Source organism: Tenrec ecaudatus, chromosome 7, assembly GCF_050624435.1.
Source record: "Tenrec ecaudatus isolate mTenEca1 chromosome 7, mTenEca1.hap1, whole genome shotgun sequence".
NCBI lineage: Eukaryota > Metazoa > Chordata > Mammalia > Afrosoricida > Tenrecidae > Tenrec > Tenrec ecaudatus.
Genome location: NC_134536.1, coordinates 92,274,535 through 92,299,607, shown reverse-complemented (window position 1 = coordinate 92,299,607; position 25,073 = coordinate 92,274,535). Strand labels below are relative to the sequence as shown.

At 42.0% G+C, this 25,073-nt stretch overlaps 1 protein-coding gene, 1 long non-coding RNA gene and 1 pseudogene across 5 annotated transcripts in view; all 3 read right to left on the bottom strand.

The window, feature by feature from the left end:
- IBTK (inhibitor of Bruton tyrosine kinase) overlaps nucleotides 1–25,073 on the bottom strand; it is a 459,255-nt gene that overhangs the window by 48,380 nt on the left and 385,802 nt on the right. The gene's annotated exons all lie outside the window — the stretch shown is intronic.
- On the bottom strand, nucleotides 170–1,558 carry LOC142452427 (transmembrane protein 104 pseudogene; annotated as a pseudogene).
- LOC142452851 (uncharacterized) lies at nucleotides 3,536–16,033 on the bottom strand. The gene is made up of 3 exons (XR_012785349.1): nucleotides 15,769–16,033; nucleotides 14,841–14,964; nucleotides 3,536–3,826 (listed from the first exon to the last, which is right to left on the bottom strand). It is a non-coding gene; the product is annotated as an uncharacterized LOC142452851 (long non-coding RNA).

Genomic DNA, 25,073 nt, shown 5'->3' with positions numbered 1-25,073 from the left:
GAGCTGCTTGGCCTGGCTGGCGTGGTGGCCCGTGTGAGTGGGGGAGGGCGAGCCGGCGGTGGGCTCCCAGTGCCCGGTGCGTCCTGTCTGCCCCCAGGCGGGTCAGGAGGCTCTGCAGGCGGCCAGGCAGGCTGAGCCCGAGCAGGGGCGGCCACCATCTAGGCATCCGTCAGAGCTTGGCCTCACTGAGGCCAAGGCAGGAGAAGGCCCAGAGCAGCAGGAAGCCCACCCAGAAGGCGTGGCGGATGGGGGACACGTGCTTCAAAGGCCAGCTGGATGTCCTTGCGGCAGTGGAAGACCAGGAAGACTGGGATGACGTACGCACCGGTGATGGCCACCTGGGACTCCAGGTCATGGGTGATCGGGGGCAGCAGCGTGATCGTGGGGAAGGCCAGGCGGCCACCACCCAGGGGTAGGTTCAGCCCTCGCGTGGAAGAGCGTCTTCCAGTAGTTGCACAGCATCCAGGTGAGGAAGGGGAAGTTGGTGCTGATGGTGAACTTGGGAAGGGGCCCAGGAAGAAGGGCAGGGCCGCTGGCTCACAACGTCGCAGTGCACGGAGTGGAGTGGACGGTACATGTCCAGCAGGCTGTCGCCGCGGAAGCAGAAGATGGCGGTGAAGGAGAGGACGCTGTAGAAGGCCAGGGTGAGCACAAAGCCCAGGAGGACCAGCCGTATCAGGTGGCGCTGGGGGGACACAGGGTGAGGAGGGACGGCAGGGAGTGTGGGCACGTAAAGGAATAGGTGCAGCAGCACCATCAAGGTGGCGAATGCGACCCCCGCATCCACGAAGTCAGTATCTGCAGGTACTCGGTCTTCTGGACGTCAAAGAAGGTGAAGGTCCCAGGAGGAGGGTTAAGGTGGCCAAGCAGGGGCGGTCGCCTCTACGCGGCGGATGGGCCCCCAGCACGGGGCCGTGTCTTTGTGTCTGCGGTCGTCTCCAGGCTGCGGGAGTCGGTCGTCACCTGAGGCGCAGGTCACCTGCATCGGGGCGGCGGCATTGATGGCCAGGTTCCCGTCTAGTACACGACGATGCAGAAATAGGTCAGGTGCATGCCCACTTTATTGAAGAATGTGGGGGCCGCCTGTCCCATCTCCACCTGGCCCGAGATTTCAAGGATGTTGGAAGATCCACGCCGCTGCCCAGGCAGGATGGGCCTGCACTGTCCTGGGCACGAGTGTCACCGTCAGAGGTGATGGAGGAGTTGTCCTCGTCCTCCTCCTAGTAGTTTTCCATCCTCAGGGTCCCATCACAAAGGTCATGGTCACGGAGCTCATGAAACGCAGGACCAGGCGAAGACCTTGGGCACGGTGAGGGCGCGCATCCGCACAAGGAGGTGGAACATGTGCCCCAGCCTGATGTAGGGACAATAAAGGTCCCGGGTCTCAGTGACTTCCCCGACCCCTGCAGCCTAGCTCACTCCTCCCTACTCTGCCCCCGCCCCACCCCCCAATCTCCAGCAGCTCTGAGCGCCAGCAGTCTCGCACCAGCGCCTGCAGCGCATGCGCCCCGCTTTGTAAATCTTTACAGGAACAGACAACCTCATCCTTCTCGCTCATCGTAGCTGTGGGTTTTGAACTACCATCCTTGAGGATAGCAGTCCAATGTTTGCCTACCAGACCCACAGAGCTCCTTATAGATTCCTAAGCCATCTATGTTTAAAAAAAAAGTCATTAACTTGATTCTAGCACATGGCAATCGTAATGGTCACGGTTAAATTGTAAGTGCTCTTTGAAAAAATATATTATTTGACCAGACATTGATACGCTCTTGGCTCAAAGGTGCTAAGAGAATATCACTGCACTTAGAGTTTGACTTGAGGGGTTGAGGAAATGAAATGAGTAAACTGACAACCATGGGGTTGAGTTTCCTCCTCACACAATCTCATCTGCTCGAACTTCTTTCTCTCTTTAATTCAGTACAAGAATCGCCCAGCCGGAACCATACTAATCGTCACCTAACGAACCCAGCCTTGTAGGTGGTATTTACAGCAAACTCCTCATGCACCTGTTCTAGGACATGACACAGTATCCTGCCAACTGTGATAAGCTTGATAAAGTATTAATACCTCATGTATTAATTAAGACCTCACATCTTCCTCAGCTGATATGGATCTTTGATTTACTTGGACTATGGTAGGTCTTCAACCAATGCTTATCCTTCCCATTTTTGCTTCTTCAAGAATAAAAGAGAGCTTTTAAAACCTGATTCCTCTTTCAATTAAGTCAATTTCATGAAACTCAACTAAACAATATTCATTGTCGTCTATGTGCTATACAAGGTGCTCTGGTCGTGGGGTTGTTAAGTACATTGCTGCTAATCTGCGGGCTGGCGGTTCATTTTCAAGCTCATTTATAAAGAAGGATGCGATGAGATATCCTCAGAATATTTTATCAAGCTTATCATAATCTAGATTAAATGAGATAGCAACATTGCTGCCTTTGGGGCCCAGATTAATTGAGTTTGCAGAGACCAAGATTAAACGTAACTGATAGCAAAGTTTTGGAAATGGAGACATTAAAGATATGCACATCTTTTCCTGTAATTACAAGGTATGAGAAAATAATAAACTTATTTTATTTCCAAATATTTAAACATGACTAGTCTTTTGATGAATTGGTTCATGATTTCAAAATCATCAGCTGAAGGAAAGTTCTTATGACGCAGGCATCCACTGGTTGTTTTGCACTACCATCTTCCAATATGGTTTGAAATGCTTCCCTGGACACCACTCCACCCATTCTTAATAGCTTAAAACGTGATGATGCTGTCAGGGCAGAAAAGAGCAATAGAATTATCCAGGTAGTTCTAAAGTCCTCCAAAATATAAAGAATGCTTGTATTTTGAGTCAACTTTTACAATCCCTAAGAGAAACGGGTTCTTAACAGGGAACACAGGAACACCATCCTTTGAGCAAAAACCCCATGCCTGTTGGGGGAAAATTATCGTACCAATTCAAAGATTGTTGAACTTCTACTGGCTAAGGAGCTCTGGGGGAGCAGTGACTACATGCTAGGCTGCAGTTTGAAATTATCGTTGCTCTTCTGGGGAAGGACAGTCATCCTACCGGAGTAAAGCGTTACAGCATCAGAAACTCACAAGGGCTCTTCCACCCTGCCTGTAGGGTCAACATGAGTTAGCATCGACTCAATGGGGGTTCATGTGAGAGTTGGAATGGTTAATAATTTGAGTCTGTAATATATACCAGAGTAAGTCAGAAGTATTGCTGCTAGGATTCCAATTCATACATGCACCGATTTATCTGAAACAAACATATATAAACTGTGCCTGTAATTACATGATTGCTGAAAAATTCTCTCAGTAATATGGTAATCTCAGTAATACAGAATCTTTGTAAGGTATCTTTTTTAAAAACATTTTATTAGGGGCTAATACAACTCTTATCACAATCCATACATACATCAATTGTGTAAAGCACATCTGTACATTCTTTGCCTCATCATTTTCAAAGCATTTGCTCTCCAATTAAGCATCAGGTCCTCTTCCCCCCCCCTCCCCACACCCCTTCACTCATGAGCCTTTGATAATTTATAAATTATTATTTTGTCATATCTTGCCCTGTCCAACGTCTCCCTTCACCCCCTTTTCTGTTGTCCATCCCCCAGGGAGGAGGTCACATGTAGATCCTTGTAATCGGTTCCGTAAGGTATCTTTTATAAAAACTCCAACAAAACAGCAGATTAACAAAGTGTGGTGAAGAAACCAGATGGTGCCCAACTCTCAGAAAGAGTAATGTCTGGGATCTTCAAACAAGTAGCCGTTTAAGTGAAGCATCGTCTCAGCCCACATGGAAGAAGGAAACCAGCCTGTGGAAGATTAAAATCCAAATTGGAGGGAGGAATGATATCAGAGCTTAAATTGTGAACACCTGATTTGCAGAAGGCTATGGATGACAGCGGAAACCCAAAATCCATTTGCCGGGTCCACACATGAACTAACTATCTGGTGAATCCTCTCTCCCCCTGACTGTAGTCCCAGGATGTGACAGCCTTGTTCTCAGAGAGAATTTATGCAAGTCATAAATGGCAGAAGTAGGTTAAAATGTAATATATCATTTGATACCCCTGTCAATCCATTTTAAAGTTGTTTCAGTTAAAAAAAAAAAAGCGAAGGGGATATACAAGTGAATTGAGCCTCTAGCAAAGTCCCTCTGACTATAGACCAGGGATGGAAATGACCTTGCTATCAGGCAAAGTTCATTGAAAAGTGGGTTATTGCAGATGCAGTCAAGTTAAAATTTAACACCTTATGATTTGATCTCTCTCTTGACCCAGTTTAGATTTGTTCTAGTTTTTATTATTTTCTGCTTGCTTTCCAATTGAGGTTTTCCTCTATTGTTATTAATTTTCTCATTGTTTTATTTTTATAGGGTTTTCTGTATATGAAATCCAAGATCGGTAAATTTGTAGAGACAGTATCTGGTTTAGCAGTTTTTGTGGGGTATAACAGGAGAGGTTGGGAGGAAAGGGGAGTTAATAACAATGAGCAAGAAAGAAGAAAATGTTCTGAAACTGACTGTGGTGATGACTGTACATCTCTTCTTAATATGCTTGAACTATTGAATTATATGCTATGTGAATGATAAGCCAATAAAATTGGTTTTTTTAGAGGAAAGCAGACCCATTAACAATGACATGACTAAAAGGAAAGTTCGAGAAGCAGGAAAGAGGGACACATGGAAACAAGGAAGCCAGAGAGGAAGTGGGAAGGGCGTTGCCACACCAAGGGGATTGCAGCCAATGTCATGAAATAAAATGAGTGTGAAACATACGTTCTCTGCATATTTTGACCTAAATCACAATAAACTATTCAAATAAAAACAATTTTCAAAAAACAAGAAAAAATAAATAGCGTACATGGGGATCTGTAAGGCTAGTTAAATTCAAGGCTATTGTTTGGGAACTTCAAGGGAGTAATCTTGATAGATTTTTCTCAAAGGGAACAGGCCAGCCACCGAAAACGGAACTGGTAAGAAAAATGCTAGTAAAGCTTTAACGGAGAATTATCCTTCCATCTGACAGTGCTTTCGCCTGGCGACTAACAAAGGCTGTCTGTCTGTCCTGTGAGAGTTTCATTGGTAAACCTTACCTCATCTACCATACAACTATTATCTTGCTTCTTCAGACTTCTTTTTTGTTCCCCAATCTCAAAGCACATTAGAAAGGAGCACGGTTTGAGTCCCTTCAGCCCTCGTGGTGCTGTGGGTTACACAGTGCACTGCTAACAACAAGATTAGCGGTTTGACCCCACAAGCAGCTGCACAGGGGCAAGATATGCAGCTGGAGCTTCCTTAAACATTCAGAGTCTCAGAAACCCCGAGTCAGAATCTGCTCCATTGCAGTGGGTTTGTTTGGGGTTTTGAGGATGCAAAAACTGTTGTGTCAACGTGGTGTCAATCGAAGAATCCAGAATTCTTTAGGGGTGGGGATAGGGTTAGAAAGATGGACACTCCATACTCTAAAGTGTACATGCCCAGCTTGAAGCTATGTGAAGAAGCAGTAACTTTCTATTTTGATAGTTGCATTTAATAAAAATGTCCAGATTTTACAGCAATACTGCATTGCTAGTAAATCCTGGAAGTAAAACCCTGAAAGATGAAGAGAAGAAGGCAGCTCCGTTGTGGACTTCAGGACCACAAGGTGGTAGCTTTTTCTGGAGTTTCTGTTTGTTCATATAGCCCAGATTGAACGCGAAATATTTCAGAAGCGTAGAGATATCACTAGGTTCAAGGGGGAAACTATAACCCAAAGGTATGCTCTCTAGCCGAGTCTCTACAGGATTAGGGAAGAGGAAACCTAGAACGAAAGAAAACATTCAGACCAAGACGACTTCCATCCAGCCAAACACTAGACGGTCATATAGGACCTTCTAAACACAATTCATACTTGGAAAGGCTTGTTGGGGATCCTAGACTTCTACTTTTTCAGCACTTCAGTGAGGCACACCAAAAACCTCCCCAGAGTTGTGTCAGAGGAGACTAAGGAGGGCTTGAGAACATTTCTTTTGCCTCCTGGTAAAGTCTCCCACCCTGGACCCTTGTCAGTAGACCTCACGGGGAACCCCCACCCTATTTCCACCTGCAGGAATCAGGAGACCACATGGCCCAGGTGTGGAGAGGATGCGTTGGAAACCTGGGCATCTATCTCCATCCAAGTGCTACCAAGTGGCATTCACCTGCCAGAGTGGTGTCAGAAAAAAGACAAGAGCTAAAACTGGTGTTTTAAATAAGATCCAGTCACAGAACATAATATAAAATCGCTCATCACACCAATAACCAAGAAGATCTCAAGGTGAATAAAATTAGATAAATCATAGATGTGAACATGAAGAAAACAGAAATATTAGAGTTTATTAAGATCTTACAGTTGCTATGATGAAAGTGCTCCAACGAGCAGTTATATGCTTGAAACACATGAAACACAATCAGAAAATCTCAGGAAAGGAACAATGCCACTGTAAGAACTAGAATACATTAAATAAAACCCAAAAGAAATTTTAAAATTTAAAAACTCAGTGGATGGACTCAATAGCAGAATGGAAGAGACAGAGGAGTTGGTGGCCTGGAAAAGAGGAAAGGAGAGATTACAGAGATTACTCGCTATGAAGAACTAAAAGAAAACACACTGGGACAAAATGAGCAGAGATACATGGTATCCATGAAAGGATAACAAAATTATCTGACATTTGTGCCACTGAAATTCGGGAGGAAGAGGAGAAACGAGATGGGGCTGGAAAAGAACTTAAGTAATAACCAAAAAGCTTCCAAATTGGACAAGAGACCAACTCAATGATGTGAGAAAATTGGGTTTTATCAGAATTAAAGCTATCTGCTCGCTAAAGCACTCTGCTAAGAGGATGAAAAGACAAGCTGCCACGTGAGAGGAGTATTTGCAAATTAAATATCCAACAGAGAACTAGTGTCTAACACATGCAAGAAACTCTGAAAACCCTTGGCACACAAAAAAATCCTCCTGATAGGTCAATTAGAGAAAAAAATGGGCAAAAGGCGTGGCTAGCCATTTTGCTGAAGGACGCACGGTTCAAATAATCACAGGGAAAGATCACAGTCTGTGCTTTCTCGTCTTACAAGGACACCAGTCAGATTGGATCTGGCTCGCCCTGCGCTAGCACGGCCTCATACTAGCCTGACGAGTCACATGTAAAAAGACGCTATGCCAACTTGCTATTAGAAGGTACCAGAAAACAGAATTTGAACATATCTTTTGGGAGGACAGAAACCAATCCATAACACTTAGTCATGGATGCCTACACTCTCCTTTATATTGTTTCTTACAATCAAATTTGAATCTACATTTCTCATAACAAACAATTTAATGGAAGAAACTACCTAGAAGCCTCTAACAGAAAATAAACTGGATATATAAATTTTAAGATCGATTTTGAGTTTTGCCTCAATGCCATTTGACGTCTTCTGTCCGATGTTTAGAAACTGAGACATTTGGTTATGAAGAAAAATATTTGGTTATTAAAAAATCAATTCATTGAGTTTTAAAAAACAAAGAGCAGCAATAGAGATGACAAATAGGATGGAACTCAGGTGTGGTCTGGTGGGGCAGTGGGTTAGTTGCAAGAGCACATCACTACCCATATCTTGGAGAAACAGCACGTATAGCTTTGGAAACTCTGTGATACAGCCCTGCTCTGTCCTATAGAATCACTGGGAGTCATGATCGACTCCCGTATTTTTGACTTGGAGTTATAAATCCTAAAGATTTACCTTGGGGTTTCTAGGATCTTGGGAGTTCCAGATACTGGGACTGTAAGAGCATCCCTTTTCGTTTACTAAACCCCTAAACTGCTAAATCCTCCCATTCAATCCCTGGGTGACACAGTTGGCTGTGTAGCTGATGTTCCACAATTATCATTTGCTGGCCCACAAATGCATTATTCAGTTCATTGCTCAGGAAAGTTTCCTCTTTGTTTGAGTTACATGGATTAAAAGCATTACAGCTTAATCCCTTGGATGCACCCAGACCATTTTGAAAGTGAATGTTTTTCTGTTAAATCTCCAACTGGGAACCGATTCACTGCCACTGTAGCAACAGACCCAGGCAATCCTGATTAATTACAGAAATCCTGCCCTTCTGCCTCTGTGAGTCTCTAAAATATCTAATAACAAAAGCACTTAAATAAATCTACGGGGTTAATCAATGTTTCATGTAATTTGGAACAAGAAACTTCAAACCCTTTTAATAAAAATTGTTGGGGGTGGTGGCAGATGAGAACTAGTAGATTACAGAAACCGGTGTTTGAGAATTTGCATGTATTAAAGGCTCAAATCACATCACTCTCCAACTAAGCCAAATGCTAACTCCTGGTAGAAAAGCAGTGCATACTCAGTTCATCACCATTCCTTAAATGTAGAACATAAAATGAAATCACACACTCCATTCGGTGGCTGTAGTGCCACTGTCCGATTTATAGCCTCCAATTTACAAAGACTGCGGCGCAACGGACTGTCAGAAAAGGGGCGTCTGCTCATCCAGGTGGCTTTAATGGATAAGCTAGAGCTGACTCGACAGGGGATCCGAGAAATGAATGCGGGTTTCTACTTTACTGCCTCTTGTGGATGGTGCCCTGGGAAAGAGCTGTGTCCAACAGGCAAGTTTTTTCGGTTTTTACCAAGTTCAGTAGACATATCTGTATCACTAGGTATTTAGAATAATTAAAAAGCCCTATCAGAACTCTTTTTGACATGATTGAACTGTTGAGTGGCATTATACATGAATTCTATGCCAATGACACAGTTTTTAAAAAGAAGAGGACAAAAATAAATGCCCATTAAAATTTTAAAGAGGTAAGGTTTGTTAGACTTCATTTTCCATCTATATAAAATTGGAAGAGATCCGTGTAGGGGAATAATTGAAAGATTGCAAAGGCAGTCGAGCACAGGTTGAGAAATAAGTGGTCTCTGCCCCTGAAAAATGCAAAACACGAGGACCTGAGAAGCAACTTCACAGCAAGACCACACAGGATGGAATGTGTGTTTCTGTACTTAAAAACCAAGTTGTTCTCCCAAACGTAAACTCCACCACTGACTTCAGTGTCTGTTTCTTTACTGTTAGAATACGTTTTACTCTTTAGCTCAACATTTATTTTCCATCCTGACAAGGATCGGTCCAAATCATAATCATTTTGCATTGCATTACCTTACTTTCTTACACTCTAAGTTGGGATTCTTTTGCAGGGATCTAAATTATGGATTTTTTAGATGAATGTAAGTACTGAGAAACTTAGCTAATTAAAGAAAAGGAATACTGTGCTTGTCCGGGTAGACTAGAGAAACAAATTCATGCACACTGACATATGTATAAGAAAGAGGTTTATATATAAAAGCAGTTGACTATTGAGAAGACATCCCAGCCCAGTCCAGATCAAGTCCATAAGTCTAATATTAGCCCATATGTCTGATACCAATCTATAAATTTCCTTCAGACTCACAAAAATACATGCAATGGTTCCAAATACAGGAGGATCACAGACCAGTGGGTTGGAAGTCTTGTGGATCCAGTGGCATTATAAGCATCTCAGTGCTGGCAGGGGTCTCCATGTGGCTGCTCCAGCTCCAGAGATCTGGGGGCATCAGGGTAGGTCCATGTGGCTTCTCTAGCCCCCGGGGTATCTCACCATGTGTCCTGTCAGTAGAGTGTCTCAGGGAATGAGCAGAGAGAGAAGTGTCTCCTGCCTCCAAGGAGGAAATACAGGTGTTCCCAGAATTCTCAGGAGAAAGCCATGCCCACACAGAGGCCTCATTGGTTATATCTTGAATGACAGGCCAGACTTCACCCCTTCACTCTTAATCCTCTCAACTTGACACCAGATAGTAAAATTATTATGTGATATGCCTACTCACAAAGCCTCAGAAAAAGAAATACAGTTTTACACCAAAGGAGAAGAGTTTGATGACCACAGGGAGGCCAGGGACTGGGGCAAGAAAACACAGAGAGGGGATTAGGGGAGAGAGAGAATATTGAAGAGGGGGGCAGCGTGGGGGAAGAGAATCACATTTATGGAGGCTTAAATGGGATATTATTGTTGATTTCATTGACTGAAATGGGCCGATAGTTTATGCAGTGTGCTTCCTTAAAAAAATAAAATAAAAAGTTCCTTCAGGTTCTTTATAACCTTGGACCTAAATATTGGTGTGAGAAGCTAAAAAAAAAAAAAAGGAAGAAAAATAAAATTGAAATGCAGTTGGTGCACTTAAAGTCTTTAGTGATAAAAAAAAAAGTCATTTCAAATATATGGTGGAGTGGGGGAATCCTCAGAAATAAACTTAACCATTAGGCAAGAACTGGTTCCATTTTCATGTGGGCAATGAGCTAAAGTCTCTCAGAAAATTTAAAGATGGAATTCCTTTGCAATGTATCATTTGTAAACCTCAGAATAAAAGCAACCCGGGGATATTTCTCAAACCTTAAATAATTTCCTGGGTTATATTCTTTGCTCTGGTCACTCAGAAGTAAAATACATTTCTTTGATGTCAACAAAGTTGATTCATTCTAGATTTCATAGCTTATCAACAGATGTTCCGTCTTTGTTTTCTAATATTCTCTTTCCTAGTTATTTCATTATTAGCTGTATCCTTTTATAATTTGAACTAAATCACAGTTGCCAATAGTAAAGGTCTCTTTTGGGAAGCTACCCATTTGTCCATTTGTTATATGTGGTAGCTAGCATGTTACTGTGATGCTGGAAGTTAAGTCGTTAGTAGTTCGACTATCAGCCAAGTCTTCCAAGGTGGATAGGTTTCATCAGAGATTCCAGTGGCCTACTTCTGAAAACTCACCAATGTGAAATTAGCAGAGCAGAGCACTATCCTCCTATTCGAGGATGAGTCTACACAGATTCTAGGAAGAAGGAAACCCTGGTGAAATATTTTAGGTGAAACCAAGGTACCACAGAAGAAGGAGACCCTTGGACAGATGGATTGGCACAACAGCCAAACAATGGCCTCGGGGTTATGAGGAGGCCACAGGACAAGGCAGTATTTTGTTCTGCTGACCTAAGGTGCCCTGAATTAGTCAACACAATGGCAGCTACCTGATCCTATGTACATACCTCTCTACCGCTCTGTCTCTATCATCTAGCTAGCTAGCTAGCTAGCTAGCTACTTACCTAGCTACTTACCTCTCTATCATCTCTCTCTCTCTCTCTCTCTCTCTCTCTCTCTCTCTCTCTCTCTCTCTCTCTCTCTCTCTCTCTCTCTTTGTGTCTGAGCATTTCCCTAAATACACATCTATGAAACTTGCTTCTGGCCCTCAAGAGAGTGTGTATTCCATTGGAAGAAAGACACACAAACGAAAGACAAGGGAGGATGTGTTTGGACCCTCGGTATCCAAATGGTGGTTCGCAGACTAGAAGCGCCAGTGTCATCTATGAGCTAGTTAGGAATCTAGTCTGGGACCTCTCCCGGGCCTGCTCAATCAGAAGCTGCATTTTGACAAGATACCTAGATCCCATATGCACAGTAACCATATTAAGATGGGCAATAAGGTTGGTATTCAGGGGGCATTAAGTGTTGAACTAAGCAGACCCCAAATTCCCAAAACAACACCAGCAGAACTATTTTAGAGAAGCTACTATGTTGTATTTAGATTTAGAATCTCAGATTAACCCAAGAATTGAGCAAGGTCGATGGATAGGCATTCGTTTTAAATGCATGCATACATACATACATACATATGGAAGGCTTTGGGGAATCTGTCCAATGAAAGGAACCCTTAGTTCTGTTTGTTCTTTTATCGGGTTTTTAAATGCAATTCTGACTTTTTCAGGCACCACTAATTCACAACTAAAAATAAGGGCGGATTTGCTGCAATATTAAAATTACGTAGATTTCTAACTCCTTTGTGATCAGACGAACATTAAATGCAGTTATCTATCAAGTCACGGAGTGGCACCTTATTTTCTCTGTTCCCGGGAGTAATTGAGGCAACGTTTGCCATACTGCTAGGCTGGGTGATGTGGGCCTCATTCACTCAAGCCCTCACCGCACACACCATGGAGCCAGCTGCTCCCAAGGAGAAACAGGCCTCATTTGACTCTGTTGTTGCTGAAGTACAATATCACTGCCAATAGCAAGGCACACTAAAGTAAGTCTTTAAATGCTGGTTCTTGCTTTCACCAAGACATAGAATTCCCCGAGACTTGTCTAGGAAGGTAGTGTCGGGAGAGGTCAGTAGGAGGCAGTTTTGCAGTTTTACTGGCCAGGGCTTTTGCTTAAGTGGCTGGGTCAACAAAGTAGAAAATGGTCAGGGTTAAAATGGTATAATTTATAGCATCTGTGTCTGATCACAGGTCTCTGGGTGGCACACATGATTTGTGCTCACCTACTAATCTCAAATTTGGATGCTCAAATCCACCCAGAAAGGCAGAAGCAAGACCTGGCGATCTGTTTCTGTAAGGCAGCGGCTCTCAACCTGTGGGTTGCGACCCTTTGGGGAGTTGAATGACTCTTTCACAGGGATTGCCTGATTTGTAACAGTAGCAAAATGACAGTTATGAAGTAGCAACGAAAATAATGTTATGGTTGGGGGGGGTCACTGCAAGATGAGGAAGTGTCTGAAAGGGCGTGGCATGAGGAAGGTTGAGAACCTCTGCTGTAAGGACTCTAACCAAGTAAACCGAGTGAGAAGTTTTCCTCAATAGCACATGGGTGGCTGTGAGTTGGGAGGGACTTGATGGCCTGGGGTTTTATGTTTGTTTCATACTTGAACATATGCGAGGAGCCCCGGACATTCATTGGTCTAAGTAATAGGTTGCTGACCAACAAGTTTGGCACCAGCCACTCCACAGGGAAAAGATATGGTGATCTGCTTCCATAGAGATTAACAGCCTTGCAAACCTCAAAGGACAGTTCTAATGTGTCCTACATGATCACTGAGTTGGGGTTTTGTTGTTGTTTTTGTTGCTTTTGCACATATGTGAGATAATCCCAGTATATTTTCCCCCAGAATATCTAAGAGAGAACCTTTAGTAGGGATGAGATTCTACGCTCCTTCCTACTATAAAAAGCTCTTCTTGTTTTTATCATGGATTTCACGTGACCCCTTAAAGTATATACAACACGGAAATTTGAGAATGTTTCTTTCAGATGATTAGATAAGATTTTTCACTTCCTACCTCATTTGCTAAGAAATATTTATTTGTTTGTTTATATTGGTTTTGCTATATTATTTGTTTCTAATAGTATGATACGTTTCTAATAGTCTGATATGCTTTTAAGAGTAAAGAACAGTCAACTAGTCACTGCTTGTGAACATTTCCCAGTGCCTTATAGTGCACAGTGGATAATGTAAATATGCATTACTGTTGGCTGTGATGGCTAGAAAGAGCACGTGCCAGATTACAAGGCATGTTGTGGTTATCTCCATGGAATCAGCCCCCACTCATGTCAGTCATGTCAGTCTCGCACACAATAAGATCTCATTGTTGTGAGCAGTAAGATTTTCATTTGATTACCAGGCCTTTCTTCATAGTCCATCTTAGTGTGGAAGCTCTGCTGAAGCCTGTCTAGAATCATGCTAACAGGCTATGACAGATAGTGTTGTCTCTATATAACAGTGCATTGGCCAGGAATCAAACTCGGATTCCCATCAACCAAAACAAAAATAAAAACACTGATATTAGTCATTTTTATCTCGTGGTGACCAAGTAGAACTGCTTCTTTAGGTCTCTGCAAATCTTCATGGGAGCAGAAAACTTCTCTTTATTTTTCTTCCGCAGAGCAGATAATGGCTGACCTCCTGGTTATCAGTCCAATGTTAACCCATGCTGCCATCAGGGAGTCTTGGTCACTCACACAGAAAGTGAGATTCCTACCATGGAACCACCACTGCCTCCCTGGTGGCATATTACTTCATGTAAAACAAAAGCAGAGCCAAAGAGAACTGGCTAACCCAAACAAACTTGCTGTCGGCCATATTGAGCTCGAACTCCATCAGGGTGGTGAATCCTTGCCTTTCTCCCCCTTACCAAGTAGATCATTGATCTCTCTCCTGTTCTAGCTAGAATCAGTGCTCTCCCTCGTGCTCAATGTTGAAGAAAAACCAACCAAACAAACAAAAACCTATCATAGTATGACTTTGATTAGCCTTGTACCTGGTCAAAGGCAGGCACCCAGCTGCCTTATATTCATGTTTTTGAACTTCTTCAGACATTACCAATGACAGGCATCACAAGAACCTGGGCACACCATGTCAGATAGATGAGAATGATTATTTCTCATAACCTCTGAGCACTCCTTCCATGCTGTACACAATACTAAGGCTCTTCCTTATGCTATTTAATTGACTTTTTCCAACTCACTTATCATCTAAGGGCTATACTTGTCCACATTGTATTGATAAGAGAGCTGATGGCAATGTCACAGAAGTCATGGAGCAGGGTTCCACGACTCCAAAGTCCATGATTTTAACCAAAATGTATATACTTATGATAAAACAAGAATGAGTCAGCAGGTCAAGAATTGCGCAACAGGGTGAAGGGAAAGATACTGAGTGTAGGTAATATTTAACAGGGAAATATTTTCTCAAATACAGACCTTAGGAGAGAACTACAGAGGGTGTAACATCCAATGGATCCAGGAGAGTTGTGACAGATGCTGTGTGGTGGAAGAGGGTAAGCTAAAGGTGGAGTGTGGTCTGACAGGTTTGGGAAATTATTAAGCAGAGCTTCTTTGCGACCATAATTTCTCTCTCTCTTTCCCTCCTCTTTTTCCTCAGTTTGTACATGCACATAAACCTCATCTAAGAAAAATCGAACATAAAGTTAGGGAAAATACTATATTTTATATACCTGAGGTGTATGGGATTGTCTTGTCTCCATCAAGTTAGGAAGTTAGGAAGAACTGTAAATTTATCACTCTAGTAGCACATCCGAGTTGTAGGCTATCTTGGGAGTTGGTCTCTGAGGGAAGGTCCTGAAGAGATAAGAGATGATAAACCTCAACACCCTCAGGAGCTCTGAGAGAGACATGTGCTATTTGCCCCATCTCCTAGACTCTGCGGTTAGGAATGACTTCTAACTCTAGCTTTTCTACCATTGCACAATCTCCCGTCACTGCCTAATGTCACTCTGTGGGATCAATCCTGAAATGAACACAATCTTTTGGCCCACATTTTAACATCTCTGGAATCAGGGTTGTTCCTTGTATTGGGCAAAATGTTTAACACCCCTCAACTAATTGGAAATTCCAAGCTAATCTTTTGCTAACTAGAGTCAGCTTGTTGTTGTACAGGCTTCATGCACACTTTGTGTAGCTAGGCAGGGACTCCTCTGTGAGGGTCTCAGAACGCTGCCTAGTTATAACGATTTTCCATAATCCTATCACTCAACTGCCATCTGCCATCTGTAAGCTCTGAAAAATGTTTTTCCCCTAAGGGATGCAAAATGGGAAACTTATGAGAAAAACAAAGCCTAAAAGAACTGTTTTGGAGGAAAAGAATAAGAAAAGAGAATGAAGTCCACACATTCCTCTCTGTAGAAACTTACTATATTTCAGCCAATAATTACCTTCATTCTCTGTTACATGTACCAGACTAAGTTTCTAACTGAAACATTTGCAAAATAAGGAATAATTACTCAATACTCTTGTGCACGCCCATCTCTTCCATAAAATTAACAGCTCTATGAAGATAAGAGTCAGACGTAGGTGTGCCTATGAATACTGAGCATGCGCACAAGGTGTGTACTGGCCGGCCGGCAGTTCTCAATACGTACTTACTTGTCCGCCTATAGAACGCAATGTGAGCGTTCTGGCCCCAGAGGAACTCAGATTCTCTAGGGAGTCATGCAAGGTCACCAAATGCGAATGCGATCTCCTTCCTAGGGAGCTGTGGGTGAGAGAAAGGGAAGGGGAGAAAGCAAGGTGGAGAGCAAAGGAGAGGTGGGCCCTTTTAGGCCGTGATTACAGCCTTAGTCAAACGAATCTCAGTTTGGTGCCATTGAAACATTGTCTGGCTTGAATTTGTTCTGTCTCATAGAGGCTGTATGGTTATAGAAATATAACTTTTTGGTCTTCAGATTTTGCACTTGTTGGGTGAATAGAGCAGTACATAGCTCAAAGAGAGTGTGTTTGATCTTACTGTCTAACGGGTAGTTTCCTTCAATCTGCCACTCTTTGCCACTGTCATACCAATTATAGTACTTGAAATGTACTCACTACCCAGCCATGTTTCTCAGATGAATCACCAACATGAAAAACACTCTCTATTTCTGAATTTTGATACAATATGTAGCAGATTTTATGGTTTTTCTCTTAAGAGGACCAGGCAAAGGATCATTCACCATGTGAATGCATCTTACCTGAAACTCCAATGGTTCATCCGAGTAGTCATCAGTTTCATCGTATTATTCAAATACTACCCCCCCTTCATGTGAAGCATCTTCAGCTAAATGAAAATAACATCCCCAATCAAACAAAACGCCCGGTGCTTTAGATCAGCCGTAGATTTATCCACTCTGTTATTCTGCGTTTGAGTTTTCACATGGGAAACCAGGAAGCTCATCTGTAGTATTAAAGAGTGGGGGGGGGGGAATCATAATCCAGTCATCAGAGTGTCCAAAGTATTTCCTCCCTCATTTCTCTCTGTCCTTCCTGTTTCTTTTGACTTCTTCTTTATCCACCATCTGTTTGGTTGAGAGATCAATGAATGAATCATCCGAATGAACTCTGGATGACACGCTGCTTTAAGCCACATCTGAAATGAATTGAGAGGCCACGTAATATCAACTGGTGTGTGTGTGTTATTCTTGCTAAAAGATGGTGAGACACCAGAGGGGACCAGGGTAACACATTTTCCCAGGGAGTGTCAGCTCCAAAATTCACACGTAAGCTTCTTGTTAGGAATGTTGGCAGTCATGTTGTGGCTCTTCATTGTATCACAATAATTTACATTCACATAAATGATTTACCATGGTATGGTGGCAGTTAAGAAAAGACACACAATTCAGAACTCAAAGAATGTGTCAAAACCAAGCTTCAGGTGAGTCAAAACCAAGCTTCAGGTGACCATGGGAAGAACAAAGTATAGACAGCCTAGAAACGGAAAGAAGAAAGACGGAAGGAAGTTGGGAAGGAAGGAAGGAAGGAAGCATGCTGGATCGGTGGATGTATTTAGTGCTACCTAAACGCCTGCATACAATGTCAGCCCAGCTATCAAAATGAAATAGGAGCTGAGAACCAAAGAAGCTCTGCGTTCGCTCCTTTAACCAATACCTGGTTGAGCAACCCTATTCTGTGTTTTTAGGTACTGCGGTTATGCCATTGAACAAACACAAAGATCTCTGAACGATGGTGTATATGCCAGAAGAGAAAGATACAATAGACAACGATGGAATGGGGTATGTGTTGGGCTGCTAACCACACAAGACAGCAATTTGAACCCACCACCACACCGGAGGAGGAAGATCAGGTTTTCTGCTCCAGTTGAGATGTGCAGCCTCAGAAATGCACAAGAGCAATTCTATTCCAATTCATAATGACCCTATCGAGAAGTATAAGCAAGAAAAATGGAGACCAGAGAGGGCTGAAAATGCTACCCTGGGAGCTTCAGTATTAGAATGTGTGTTCTAGACATTAGGGTCACTTAAATCTCAATTTTCACACACACACACACACACACACACACACAAGACAGAATCACAAAAGTAAAAAGAATCTATTTTGTAACAAGGTGAAAAGGGGGAGGATTTTCTAAAACAATATCTCCAAGCATCAATTATTACATTTTTTAAAAGTCACATTTTTCACCAACCTTAAATGAAATACTTACCTGAGAAACCATGAAAAATTTTCTGACATTGTTACTTGTTCATCCTGGTATTCTTCTGTAGCAAAACACTGTGTTGCTAAGACAAAGTGCTCAGATTTGTAGACTTTCACTTCCCGCCAGTAAAAGGACTATGACTTCGTCATTGCCAAGGTGACTGATGCTATTGCCCTTATTTTCCAGGGTTGGAAATTGAGATCTAAAGACTCTTTCTGGCTACATGCAATGAATCAGTGGTGCGGGAAATACAAGTCCTAAGCAGAAAGCAAATGACTTCGTCTATGTGTGTTTGGCCACGGAAGAAGTTAGATTATCTCAGAGATTTTGTGAACTTGAATTTCTTCATGATCACCCTTCTTCCTGCCTGGTTGTCCCAAAAGACTTGGTTACTTCACAAAAACGGAGCATTTTGAGTGAAGTTGAAAAATGCCTGGGACGCACCACTAAGTGTATGGAGGATGCGCTTTGCTTCAGAATTCTCGAATGATGGAATTCAGGGAAAAGTCTAAATACTGCCAATGAGTTTAAGTTCTCAAGTAATTTTCCCTTCTTAGAAATGCCTTGTTGGCTCCCACTACTTCATAGGAAAATGACAAAGGCTTTACAGTAAGTCTTGTTATCTCCTTTCACTTTTTAAACTTTAAGAACATGGTGAATATGACGTATTTGAGGTTTGGTTAATGGACTCCCTGATTGCACTTGGAAAGGGAGAGCAAGGGCAGTGACCCACAAAGCGTGGGGGTGGGGTGGGCAGAGATGGTTTCTTAAATCTGGAATTCAAGATAAAATAGGGAAATACCGCCACAAGGGGGTTGACCTTTTTCTATTGTCCTATCACATCTTTCAACATTTGTGGCTAAAAGAAAATAACTTAGCATTTCTTTTGTATCATCTGATTATTTTGAAAGTTTTCCAACGAACTTACTGCAGACTAAACTTCAAGCAGGATATTATGTCAAGCAACTCAAATAGTACTGTCGCTCCGCCCAGCTGGCTTCCACGGGACGCCTCTAGTTTGTGTTTATTCTGCTTCAGTATCTCTCTTCAGATGCAATGCTACTAACCAGTTTTGCTATTTTATATGGTGCTCACATGTTTACGTGCACACACACACACACACACACGCGCTGCCCAATTATCAAGGCAAAGGCCATTAAATTCTCAAACTTCTTTTGTCCCAGGCTCTAGCATATATCCACCTGGTACCCCATTAGTACTGATTTTCTTCTCTTGTAAACTGCCCAGACTGAAACCTCAGGGATTCCAAATTAAACAACTCACACCTCCCTCTGTCACCCACGCCTAAGGTTTCTGACCTTGACCCTAAAACCCAATCAATGGGCATATCAGAGTTGGCTGAGCTGGCTTGGGTTGGGGTTAATTTGATGAGTGGGGTGGGGGTGGGGTAAATACATGTGAGTTTTCCTACCTCATTCTGAAAGAAGCTAGAAGCATGTATGGAACTCTAGTTTTAGAAAAATAAATTGGCTTCACCGTGACCACTGTGACCTCTGGCAGTCTACTCTTTCAGCTGGATTTCAGCTCGTCCCAAAAACTGTGTAGGCTACCAGGATGAAATTTTTACTGGTGAGAACTTGAGAATAGGGGCTGCCAGGAAACTGTAATAGGGTGACATCAGCTGGGCTCCAGAAGATTCAAGGACATCCATTTGGCTTCCCCAAACAGTTCAAGGTGTTAATTCTGCTTATAAAACTGTCTATGTTTTGGATGAGGGTTACCTTAGAAATCAGCTCTAAAGCTATAGTTAAAGAGCTCCCAAATTTACACTTCAGACACCCAAAAAGAAAACACCCTTCCATAAAGGGCCATGATGGCTAGAAATAGCCGCTGCATCCTTAATCTGAAAGAATCCTGCTTCGTAAATTCAAATTCTACACGCACACACATACACACAAACACACACTCTTTTCCTCACTGAACTTGAAATTGATTGGAAAGATACAGCACCTCAAAAAAAACCCAGAAACAAAACAGATTCATTTTCTTGAGTATTAAAATATCTGAACTTCAATTTAAGAGACTCAATACCAAACTGTATATGTTAAGATTTCTATTTATCATCTATATTCCACATTTATTTGTACAAGGTTGTATATGTAACCTATTATCTTCTCACTGGTAAACATGCACTTCTAGGAGTAAAAAATGAATAAATTAGCTGCCATATATATATATGTGTATATATATATATATATACACATATATATATATATATCCTGCTTTTGTCTACCCCCATAAACAGTTACACTCTTAGAGACTCACAGGGGCAGGTCTACTCAAACCTATAAGGTTGCTATGAGTCCACATCAACTTAAAGGTAGTGAGTTTGGTTTGGTTGGTTTAGGATTTACCTGAGTTTTTTGTTTGTTTGTAAGGTAAATTCAGCTCTGTAACTTACAAGTTAAATCATGTGCCCAGTATCTTCATGACTGTACTCTAATGATGCAACCATCATCTTATTTTCCTAGGAAATTCTGAACATACTTTCGAATGGTTTAAACAATAAAGATTTGAGGTTTTGTAATAATTTCACCAAACATTCCTGGGACCTGGAAGCAGCGTCGATGTTCAGTCCTACCGCCTCTGAGCATGCAATACAGACATTCTGGAACTGGCCTCCCATTTCTTGTCTTAGAAATTTTTTTTCACGGATAAGACAACAGAGTTGGAACTATTAAGGGGCTTGCCCAAAGCATCCTATACATTAATCATAGAGGTTGGACTGACACACCGTACCATCCTGCAGAAAGCTTTGTGTGAAAATTTCTACCAATGAAACAAACTACATAATATTAACAGATGATATCAATATCAGAAAACAAGCTAATCTTGTGGTTCCGATCAAAGCATTCATGTCAATCACACCTGTGAAGATCTTACTTAAAAACAGTCAGACACAAAAAGAAATTGACAGAGCAAGAACCAATTCAACATTTAGGTCAATGTTGGAAGGCATAACTTTGAAATGGAACAGTTCCTGGCAGCCTGAAGCGCTCTGGTGCAGCTATAAAACTAGATGCCTGCGATGCTAAAACACTGGGGAGGCCGGCAGTTACTCACCCGCTTTCATAAGCTCACCCATACAGTCTGCAGCACCAAACACAAAGCTGGTTAGCAATACCTAACCACCTAATTGCCCAAGAAACGGTCTTTGCTTTCACAGGCCTCCCTGTCTTGAGCATGAAGGAAGTGGCAAGCCAGTGACACGGTGACAAATTGTGACATACCCTGACCGAGGCTGGAGAGACAGAAAGGAGAGACTCTTTTGACGAAGGCTGCCCTAAACACTGCCTTCAAATTTTTGGCCAATTACTCACTTATCAGTCGTGTTTGTGTTGGAGGAGGAAAGACAGACGTAAGAGAAGAGCTTGCGCGGGGAGGGGGGGGTAGCGGGGGGCGGGGGGGCAAAGATGGTCTCCCATAGTTGGTAGTCTCCTAGTCCCAGCCCACAGATCTATGAATCCATCTCGATAGATGAATGAACACGGGTATGCTGGAGGCACAGTGATTACAAAGTGGGCTGCGATCTGATATGTCAACAGCATGAAAGGTAGTCTCAGAAACTTACAGGACTGTTCGACCCTGTCCCATAGGAAGGATCGCTATGCATTGGCATCGACTGATAGCAGTGAGTTTGGTTTGCTTTATAGATTAATAAATGGAGAAGCCCATATACTAGTTGCAAGAACCCATGGTGGACTAGGTAGTTCACATGCCAGGACTATAGATGGTCTGTGTAGTGGAAGTTAGGTAACACCCAACAGAGACCGTCTTCTGAAAATCACAAGAAAGCACACACAGAAGACTTAGTGTGAAAGGAGCCCTCACTGGAGCACACTGTTTGGCTGAAGCCAATCTGGCTGCCAAATATAGTCAAAGCAGCTTTTTGTTTGCTTGATTTAAGCCCTAGAGCGTGTGGCTGTTGGCTTTTATGATTAAAACATCGATTTTGAGAAAATCCGTTAATTGTTATATGTTTTAAAACCTTAATGTCCTAATACTCTTCTGAAATTTTTCTTGCCTCCTTTGTAAAACATTTATTCTTTGTAAAACATTGACTTCACTTTCTTCCCAGGAAACATTATGAAGCTGACTTGAAAGATCAGTCAGCTGTATGACCAGAAAAAAATACGTCCCCCCCCTTTTCTTATGAACTAGAGACTAGCATAAATATTTATATAGTTTAAGCTTAAAGTTAAGCTTCAATAATCTCAGATTCAGACAACATGAAGTATGGGAGTAATAACAATGAAGAAATGTGCTTTTGTAAACCCTTTGGTCCTGGAGGGGGAAAAAAATGACTAAACAATGTGTAATGAAATGTTTCAAGAATTTAGATTAGTCGAAAGAACAACAAAAAAAAACCCAAACTTGTACATGCAGCAATAATGTAAAGCCTGACCAAATGATTCTCTATCAATAAGATGCTAAATATTATATTATATATATATGTAATATTAGATAGCAAATAGAGCCAGAATACCCCTCACAAGCAAGGTTAGTGAGAAGTAGCCTTCCTGAATTTGCATCTACTGTAAGGAAAGATCAATTGCTAGACAAGGTGTGGTGGAGCAGAGGGTCACTGAAAATTAGGAGAGCCTTCAATGAAGTGGATGGATCGGCCAAACCACCTCAACAGTTGGCCCAGACCTCAAAGACCAGGGCGATGGTGCTGGATCAGGCAGCACTTCACACTGCTGCATTGGAGGGCCCCAGGAGTTGGGTCAGACTTGACCAAAAATATCACCAACAGACTCTTAAACTAGAAATCAGTTAGATACAAATTGTGTTCCTTAGAAAATCATAGAGATACCTAAGTAAACATATTCTAACTAGATCCCTCAACAATCTAAAGATAGAGTTCAGGGGGTTAGCATATGCCTTAAAATAATAGGGAAAATTGCATATTGACATGCAGTTATCTTCCATAAGAAACCCAAGTGGGGTCATGATACATATAAGAAATGTTTAAAGCCACTGACCTAGAAGATATGGGCTACATAATTCAAGTCTGTTCAGTGCTTTGCTTCCCCCCACCCCCACCACGGTCATTCTCATATAAAGTTGTTACACTTACTCAACTAGTAAGGCATTATCTCAAACTTTTGTAATATTTGGTCTATGCACCATTTCAAACTGAAAATCCTATTTCATCACCCATGCCGTGCAGAAAAAGGAAAGATGTACCTAATAGAATAAATAAAACTCTCTCTGATAAACCAGTAAGAGTGAAAATAGAGTCTTAGAAGATTTATTAAACAGTCAAAACACAAATACACACATAGTGCCCCATTTTATGGCCCATAAATTATAAACAGTTTTACTTCAGTTATTCTCTTTCATACAAAGGAGAGGGGGAAGATCTTTCTTGGCCTGCATCCAGAAGGTATTTATAGACACTATCAGAATCTTTTGAAAGATTATTGGCAATGTATTTAATGATCTAGACACTAAATACTTATAGTTATCTTTAAACTCTACAGACTTTCTTTCCTTAAATAAATAATCTTCTCAGCTGTCTGGGGGAAAATGAGCAAACACAAAGATATTTTTATCTAAAAGAATATATTTTGCTTATGCTCTAGATGTCTATTCATCAAATGCTTCTTGACTATGGGGGACAAAGAGAAAGTTGTTTACAAAACTTATAGACAGAAGTGCAAAGTTCTCTATACAATGACAAGGAACACATGAACACAATTTAAAATAAATGTTCAATGGCCATTTAGCTGAGAAGCAACAAAGTCCACATGGAAGAAACACACCAGCCTGTTGATCATGGGAGGTGTCTATGGGATCAGATATCAGGCACCAAAAACCCAGAACAAAAAATCATATAAATGTGAATGAGGGGGAGTGCAGATTGGAGACCCAAAGCCCATCTGTAGACAATTGGACATCCCCTTACAGAAGGGTCACAAGGAAAAGACGAGCCAGTCAGGGTACAGTATAGCACCGATGAAACATACAACTTTTCTCTAGTTCTTTAATGCTTCCCCTTCCCACTATCATTACTCCAATTCTACCTTACAAATCCTGCTGTATCAGAACATGTACATGATACAGATAAGAGCTGGAAACACAGGGAATCCAGGACAGATAAACTCCTTAGGACCAATGATGAGAGTAGTGATACCAGGAGGGTAGGGAACGGTGTGGGAGAAAGGTGGAACCATTCACAATGATCTACATATTAACCCCTTCCCAGGGGGACGGACAACAGAAAAGTGGGTGAAGGGAGACATCGGTCAGTGTAAGAAATGAAAAAAATAATTTATAAATGATCACGGACTAATAGGGGAAGGAGGGTTTGGAAGGGAGGGAGGGAAAAAATGAGCATCTGATACCAAGGGCTCAAGTGGAAAAAAATGTTTTGAAAATGATGATAAGGTCATATGTACAAGTGTGCTTGGCACAATGGATGTATGGGTTGTGACAAGAGCTGTACGCACCCCCAATAAAATGATAAATAAATAAATGTTCGATTCTTACCTTTATGCACTGTGCAGATGAAAGGAAAGCTTGGTTCTTTGACAAGTTGTCTTCCAATCTGTTTGATTAGCTTTTGTTGATGTCCAGTGCCATCGAGCCAGTTCCAGCTCCCCAACTACAGATGCATACTGCACCATTCCACCAACTCTTACATGTTTGAGCCCACTGGGGCAGCTGATGTGTTTTGTTCAGGCTCTTCTTCCTTGTCACGGACCCTCCACTTTACCAAATAGGATGTTCTTCTCCAGGGACTGGTCCTTCCTGATAACATGTCCAGCGAATATGAGAAGGGATCTTTTTTTCAAAAGTTCATTTTATTGGGGGTCTTACAGCTCTTGTAACAGTCCATACATCAGTTGTAGCAAGCATATTTGTGCACACATTACCATCATCATTTTCTAAACATTTACTTGCTATTTGAGCCTTGGTATCGGTTCCTCTTTTGTTCTCTACCCTCCTCTCCTCCTCCCCTCCTGACCCCTTGACAAATTATAAATCATTATTATTTTCATATCTTACACCAACTGCTGTCCCCCTTCCCCCTCGGTTTCTGTTGTTCCTCTCCCTCAGGTGGGGTGGAGGTGGGGGTGTTTATGTAACCTTCTTGTTTCTAAGGAGGATTCTGATTAACATTTTTTTGAAGAAGATATACACTATGCACAGGTTTCAAGTTAGCACAATTCAGTGTCTTGGGATTCCCATTCTTCACAATTTTAAAGATAAAGGCCTTATCTTTATGTACATT